This window comes from Polypterus senegalus, chromosome 12 (genome assembly GCF_016835505.1).
Source record: "Polypterus senegalus isolate Bchr_013 chromosome 12, ASM1683550v1, whole genome shotgun sequence".
Taxonomy (NCBI): Eukaryota; Metazoa; Chordata; class Cladistia; order Polypteriformes; family Polypteridae; genus Polypterus; species Polypterus senegalus.
Window position 1 is genome coordinate 59,250,188 of NC_053165.1, and position 7,146 is coordinate 59,257,333.

The 7,146-nt window shown below is 38.8% G+C and overlaps 1 non-coding gene across 1 annotated transcript; it reads left to right on the plus strand.

Moving 5' to 3' along the window:
* The first annotated feature begins 971 nt into the window (after positions 1-971).
* trnad-guc lies at positions 972-1,043 on the plus strand. The gene has a single exon. It is a non-coding gene; the product is annotated as a tRNA-Asp (tRNA).
* Positions 1,044-7,146: the final 6,103 nt, after the last annotated feature.

A 7,146-nucleotide genomic window follows, 5' to 3' on the forward strand; every position in this document is an offset into this window, starting at 1 on the left:
TTAAAAACCGAACTTTATATGAAACTCCGTTTAGTATATTATTTATTACCGATGACCAATTAAACAATAATACAAACATACACGCCTACACAAGATAGATCCCTTCAACATTTGCCGCTTTCCAAATCCGTCTGTTTACCGCTGCGGGAGCGGCCACTAGAGCGGTTATAATGAAAGAGCGTCCCCTCAAAAAAGGTGTGGCGAAAAATATATCGCATCCGTAGTGTTTAGGCACTGCCATTGAAAATGAATGGAAAACAGTTTAGAGAGTTATAGCCAAAATATTTAGCCGCCAGCCAAGAATAGCTGGCATAGACGACCAGCCAATCAGAATGCAGTATTTCGGTCGCTTGGAACACGGTTCGATTCCTAGACAAGGAAGAAACAATTTGGCGTGTATACTGCCATTAATTTAATAATTTTGATTAAAGACAGATAATGTTAATACAGTCTTATACAAAAATTATCAAATAAAAAAATAATAAAAATACTGCAATTATTTCAATGTATGATACCACCGAGATCATTGCCTGTATCATCAATGTGTTCTTTAAAATACAGTAAGCTACTGTTCTGATTAAGCGCATAATAATCGTTGCTCGTGAATTATTGAATTATAGCACTACCTTTTATTTTATTTACTCACCAATTGTTTTACATGTTTTTAAACACTACAGGCTGTATATATTTTTAAGAGGGCTGTTTGTAACAATTATAAATACTATCTCCATCCTGATTAAAAAATGATTCTCGAATTAATTAACGACTTGTTTCGAGCGAGTGACAAACGCCACGGCCTCATATCAATACAGAGCTGAAGGTAGGGTGGAAAGCCATAGAACAGCGCCCCCAAAAGCGGAAGTGGCGGAAGATATATTGCATCGGTAAGTGGTTTAGAGATTTTAAACAATTTTCCCAGAAGTAACTACAACTGTCACATGACGAAATCGCACAAACTGGCATATACCAATTCCTCGTTAGTATAGTGGTAAGTATCCCCGCCTGTCACGCGGGAGACCGGGGTTCGATTCCCCGACGGGGAGGTCAACTCTTTTCCCCTCCCATTGTAAAATATAACAGTGCATTAATTTTATAAAGGAAGACCATATAAACTAAACGCTCGAGCGTAAAACCTAAACACACATAAAGGTATGTACATTTCTTCATAAATGTCATTATAGAAACATAGTGCACGGACACAAATTTTACCAGACGACCACAAGGTGCATAGTATGATTTCTAAAAACAAACTCAAACTTTAATCTCCGGAGCCGGATCCCGTTTATAATAAGCTCTGTATTGATTTCTCTACTATTTCCTTGTAAATCGATGCCTTCTGTCTTCTCGAAGACAACACGCCCGCCAATCTATGGTTCTAGAGGTGATCCGCGGTTACCAAATCTGCAACCCCTTGTTTGATTTGTATTGTCCTGCAGAATGACGTTTTACACTATTGCGCGATCAGCACCACACATGAGCGTGTGAAGCTGCCAGTGTTTACAATTAGTGAGTCGCCCCTGTGTATCGAATTCTTCAACAGTTCCTTCATCAGCAGGTTTAGGTTAACACAACAAATAATTAGCATAGCAACCATACTTTTTATTATACAGATTGCGAAGATACTGCCTTAAACTATGGCAACATTCTTCTGAAACAGAAAACAAACATCGTTAACTGTAAAATAACACACAAGCGCAATATGGGGCAGCTTCGTAAAATATAATGCGGTGTGCGCCCACGAATGAAAATACTCCGCATGCGCGGTTCAAATCGGCCGCTAACCATAGATTGCTTACTGTCAGATGATGTCGTCAGTTATTTACGCTAATCTTTTATTGGAATGACGCGTTTACACCAGAGCCCCAAAAGCATATCCATTCATCTCTCAAACTCTCGCCATCAAATTCATGGTTGTTTTTGGATTTAAAATCTATCTCACTTGGGGGCGTTTTTGCTAATCGTTTAAAAGAGTAAACTATTCCATTCATTTACTTTCATAGCGTCTCACTTGACAACAGCATTAGTAACCTGTTGATCTGTACTAACAATCCCCAAAATCGTTCAGCATTAAATTCAAGATGGAACCCAATCCCCTTTCTGCATGAACTTTGCACACTGTATCCCCTGTCTGGCAATTCTTTAGGGTGGTATGGTTTCCTCTCATTTCTCAGACAAGTGCAAAAATGTGTTAGGTTCATAAGTTAATCATCTCAAATGTGTGTTCAGTTAACACTAAACTGGCCCATGGAGTAAGCCTGTCCCGTGATACTGTTGACTGGTACCTCATCCAGAGTTGGTTCCTGCCTTCCACCCAGGGCTGCTGGGATATGCTCCAGCCCCATGACCTGTGAGTGGAAAATTAATGCATGAATGGGTAGACGTTTCTGGTTTATTAAGAACCTTAATGAAATATTTTGATAATGGCAAATTTACCATAATCATACTTGGACTGAAGAAATTCAGATTCAAAAGATCTCCACATTAAAAAAAAAAAAACAAGAAAAATGCCTATTAGTGCTAATAAATATTTCAATGTATAATATAACCATAAGTAAGTAAGCACAGGCTCAGATTTAAGTTTTGCTGCCATATGCAGTCAAAAAATGTATCAAACATCTAATGGTTTAGTGTACACATTCTACAAATACCATAAGTCAATAACAAGGCACTTAAACAAATGTAAGAGTCTTATCTGGGCAACTCTAGCAGATCTTTAGCCTAACATGTAACACATCTACCCTGTCTCTCCTAGATTTTAATCAACAAGGCATGTGACATAGGAGTTCATGAACTCCTTTTTGAGACAATGTCTTGCAACTGTTTCTAAACAATCCTCAAGCAATACATTTTGCTTGCCTCAGTCAAAAAAGCTTCCTGGAATCAGAAAGAAAGACCCTTTGATGCCTTATCACACTTTGTGATGGAGAATGTCTGCATTATGCAGATGTTACCATGATCATTAAGAATCACAGTCCTAAGCTTGCTTAGCTTTCATGTTTTTATCACCCTGCCTTTAAAAGAAGTATCCTCCTGTAAACACTGTAATGTAAATTACTTTTTTGTCTTCAAGATTTTTATTTTGATTTGCAATTAAGACTTTCATTCTATACATGACATTATACTCACTGGACAACAGAATCTTCAACCAAAATCTATAAACAGCACCTTATAATCTGAAACAATTCATTTGATTTTATATACTGTATGTCTTGATGCATGCTAACAAAGTGTATTTTACAATTCTATGTAAATGTTAAGATTTTCTTTGATTCAGATGCTTTGTCTATGGATATGGTTATGTATGATTTGTTTTTGTCCAAGAATAAAGATATACAGAATAAAGAATTTCTGTCCAGCAGTAATAATAAATGATGAACTATATCACGAAACACGATTCGTTCATTTTCTACCGTACTTATTAAGTACAGAGTTGTAGGACTAGGAAGACAACCCTGGGAAAGATGTCAGTCCATCACCGAGCACACTCATGCACACACTTACATGCCAAATATCCTAACAAGTCAAGTTTGAACTACATACATAATAGGCTTATGAAGTATTATTCTTTCATATTTAATACATATTTTATTTCGACTTATTATATTACATTATTCACTTTTTAATGTACAGTCTTGCTTTTTACTTTGAGTATTATGCTTTACAGGTATAGGTCTGTGACAAAAGTATTTCTTGAGCTCTGCAAAGGGAAACGTTAAGAACGTTTTTACTCCTAGTTAAACTAATTGGTTTATTGTGCCCAAACAACATTATCTAAAAGTTATACCAAGTGTTGCCACACCCTGGGACTGGAGAACCCCACAACTGATGGATTCCAGACATGTTTGAGCAGCACAATCACTCATCTGTTTAATCCTGGGAACTCTGAACTGCAGCCCTCTATTCCAAACTTCTCAGTATGTCTTCACAGCACTTGGACAAGATAAGGGCTAAAGAATCATGAGTGTTTTTATTGATTTTGTTGCCATTGTGACTTAGCAACAGAGCTTTAAGCAAAACATTCTTTTCACGTTTCATTTCCTAACAATGAACTTGGTTCATTTGTGGAGCTAAAGCCCTATTCTGGATTCAGAGTTCTATATGATGCTGGCTTAGACAGACACCCCTAGTTCTCTTAAATGATAGCGCTCACACAGCAACCTTAAAATGAAGTATTAGCAAAAACTCCTCCCCAAGACAAACACTTATTCAGAAAGCTTGGGTTGAATAAAACCCACCTGGAAACAAATTTTTCTGCTGAAACGTTTTAGTCAAGATGTGTCATGTTTCATTTTTATTTGTCACAATAAATAATAAAAATGACATTTTAATTTTGTGTGGTGTTGCTTGTCCTCCCTGAAGGGAACTGTTTTTTTTAGTGTAAAGTGTGCTCATTAATTTACCCCTACAACTTTATTCATAACATGAGATCAGTGTATTGCTTTTATTTGGCCTTCCCCAATCAGCATAAAATTACATTCGCAGTTAAATCAGTCATTTTCCATTTTCATTAAATGTTTTGTTATTGCAGTCTTGTTCTTCCTGTCTTTGTGTAAATTTCCTTCTAGAGTACAAAGGCATGCTTTTAGCTTGACTGTTAATTTCTCCCAGTGTGTGAATGGATAAAGAGAAACACATAACCCCAGCCATTTAAGGATGTCCAGTATGCTCCATTTTTTTACTTTCCTTCAATCAGGTTATTGCCAACCTCTTGAGGTTACAAAACATCAACTCGTTCTGCAGGAAACAAAGTATTTTAATTTAATGAGTTGCCACCCTAACCCGGAATAATAAGTGAAAACATTAAGTCACTCTTTTTCATAAATAATGGTGTGTTAACACAGTACGGCACAATGGCGGAGTAAACAGTTGAAGAAACATACAGTAATAAAACAATAAACAGTAGCAAACCCCTGCTGCCTCTCTGGATCTGAATAAATAAGTTTCCAGTCCCTGCCAAACCAGTGGAATGGCTTGTCCTCTTCCACAGTCACCTATAAACACACCAGATTATCCCATATTCTATGACTCTCAGACCAGTCACACTACCTACCTGCCAGGAAGAGCCTTTGGCCCAGGCCACTTCCTGACTCCAAACCCATTTGGCCAGTGACAAAGGGGTGGCATTTTAGTCCTTTTCTAAGGTTACTTCTGGAACAAACCAGAGATACACTTCTAGTGTCAGGAATCCATGGTGCCTTGTTGCTTGTAGCTTCAGTGGTTCCAGGACTGCTAAGCCACTGTCCCCATTATCTGGTATTTTTGACCTTCTCAGGTATAACTAAAAGGACACTAGATATCAAATGTCACCCGAGGGAGTCCTCTGCTTGCACTAGTAGTTTGATGATCTCTCCTGGTCTCTTTCCTAACTCCCCAAACCTCTTCAGTAAATCTGAGTATTCTGTGTTTCACTTTGCAAGCCAATGAGGCACAGTGACCTCTAGTGGTTGCACATCCAGTCCATAATGCCTCATGGGTACATTTAATTACACATTCAGGATAGGACCTGCCAGAGAGCTCTGTGTGTGGAGTTTGCATGTTCTCCCCATGTCTAAGTGGGTTTCCTCTGGGTGCTCCTGTTTCATCTCACAGTGTAAAGACATGCCGGTGAGGTAAATTGATGTTGCTAAATTGGCCTTAGTGTGTGTTTGTAGTTGTGTTCACCCAGTGATGAATTGGCACTCTGTCCATTTGTTATTGATGTCTTGCACCCAATGACTGCTGGAAAATACTCCAGTTGCCCTGCAACCCTGTCGTGGATAAGGAAGTTAGGAAAACCGATGGCTGGAAGGATAGAAACCGAGTGGCTATTGATTCACTTTACCATAACTGTGGACCCTTTTAGTAAACATGAAGCATACAGCTTGCCCACACTGTCCTAATTGCAGGATCCTTAACAAAACAGGAACCTAACTGTTTCTGCCTGTTGTGGCCTTCCTGTTTCTTGCCCCATATGTGCTGGTCATTTTTTTTTTTTTTGTTTACCCATTATTTGACACCCATTGCATGCCTAACCTATCTGGAAGGGTGTCTCTCTCTGAATTGCCTTTCACAAGATTTCTCCCTTTTATTGGAATTTTTTCTCCTCTTCTAAGGGAGTCAAGGATTCTGTCAAAAAATAGGCACTTTTAAAGCCCATTGAGGTATTCCTTGTATGATTTTTGGCTATACAAGAAATTGTTATTTTGTTCTAGTCTGATGCTTACCTTGAGCCCAAAGCTGCATTCCTAAATTTAAACTCAGTACGGTGAATCTGTGAGGCAGCAGTAAAACCATCATATTACCCTAAAAAAATAAGACATGCTTGTAATAGGGTTGAAATAAAATAGACCCACAGTGAAGAACAGATGTTCTTGCATCCAGAAGCTCAATCTGTCTCTTGGGCAGACTGAATCCTCCTTTTGTTTGAATAGTCAAGATGATAGATTGCTTTTTGCATTGTGGGGACCTGACTTTATGCCTAAGGAAAACTGTGGATGCAATCTGTGAAGCATGTGCTGTCTGAGTAATGTGAACCTGTAACCAGTTTAGTGAATGACCAGGACTCTTCTTATATGCAGCTGCTACCAACAACGATCAAGTAGGATTTATATTAACGGATGAAAATTCACGAGCTTCGGCTAATGTATAGCCTCTAGTCTACAGAGCCAAAAACATTAGACAAGTTTAATAAAGGATGGATGTCAACACTTCTTAAGGGACATCATTATGGGCATTTGAGATCAAACCCCTGTCCCACTTCTTGACATACAAACCCCTACCTCTCTGTTTGTTTTTACTGATAGCCACCTAGACAGGACAACATCTCAGAATGAAAAGAATAATTCACATTTCTCAACTTATTATACTTTTGGGGCAAAGGTGGTTTTTGGGGCATCAGATCCCAAGCAGAAAGCAATTCTGTTTAGGACACGCACGGACCCGTCCAGAGCCTCGGGCCTAACGACATCTTTAAACTTTCCGAAGTGAAAACACTGGGGACCAGGCACTTTTCCGGAACAAATGTGTATTTGTTTCAAACACCTTGGTTAATATAACCTGTATCTTGTTCAAACCTGCACGACGGCTCTTTCTGTGCAGTACTTGGCCACTAACAACCATCTGTCGGTCCGCTGTCTGTTTAGGGGCTACACGCCGCCAGTCAGCAGG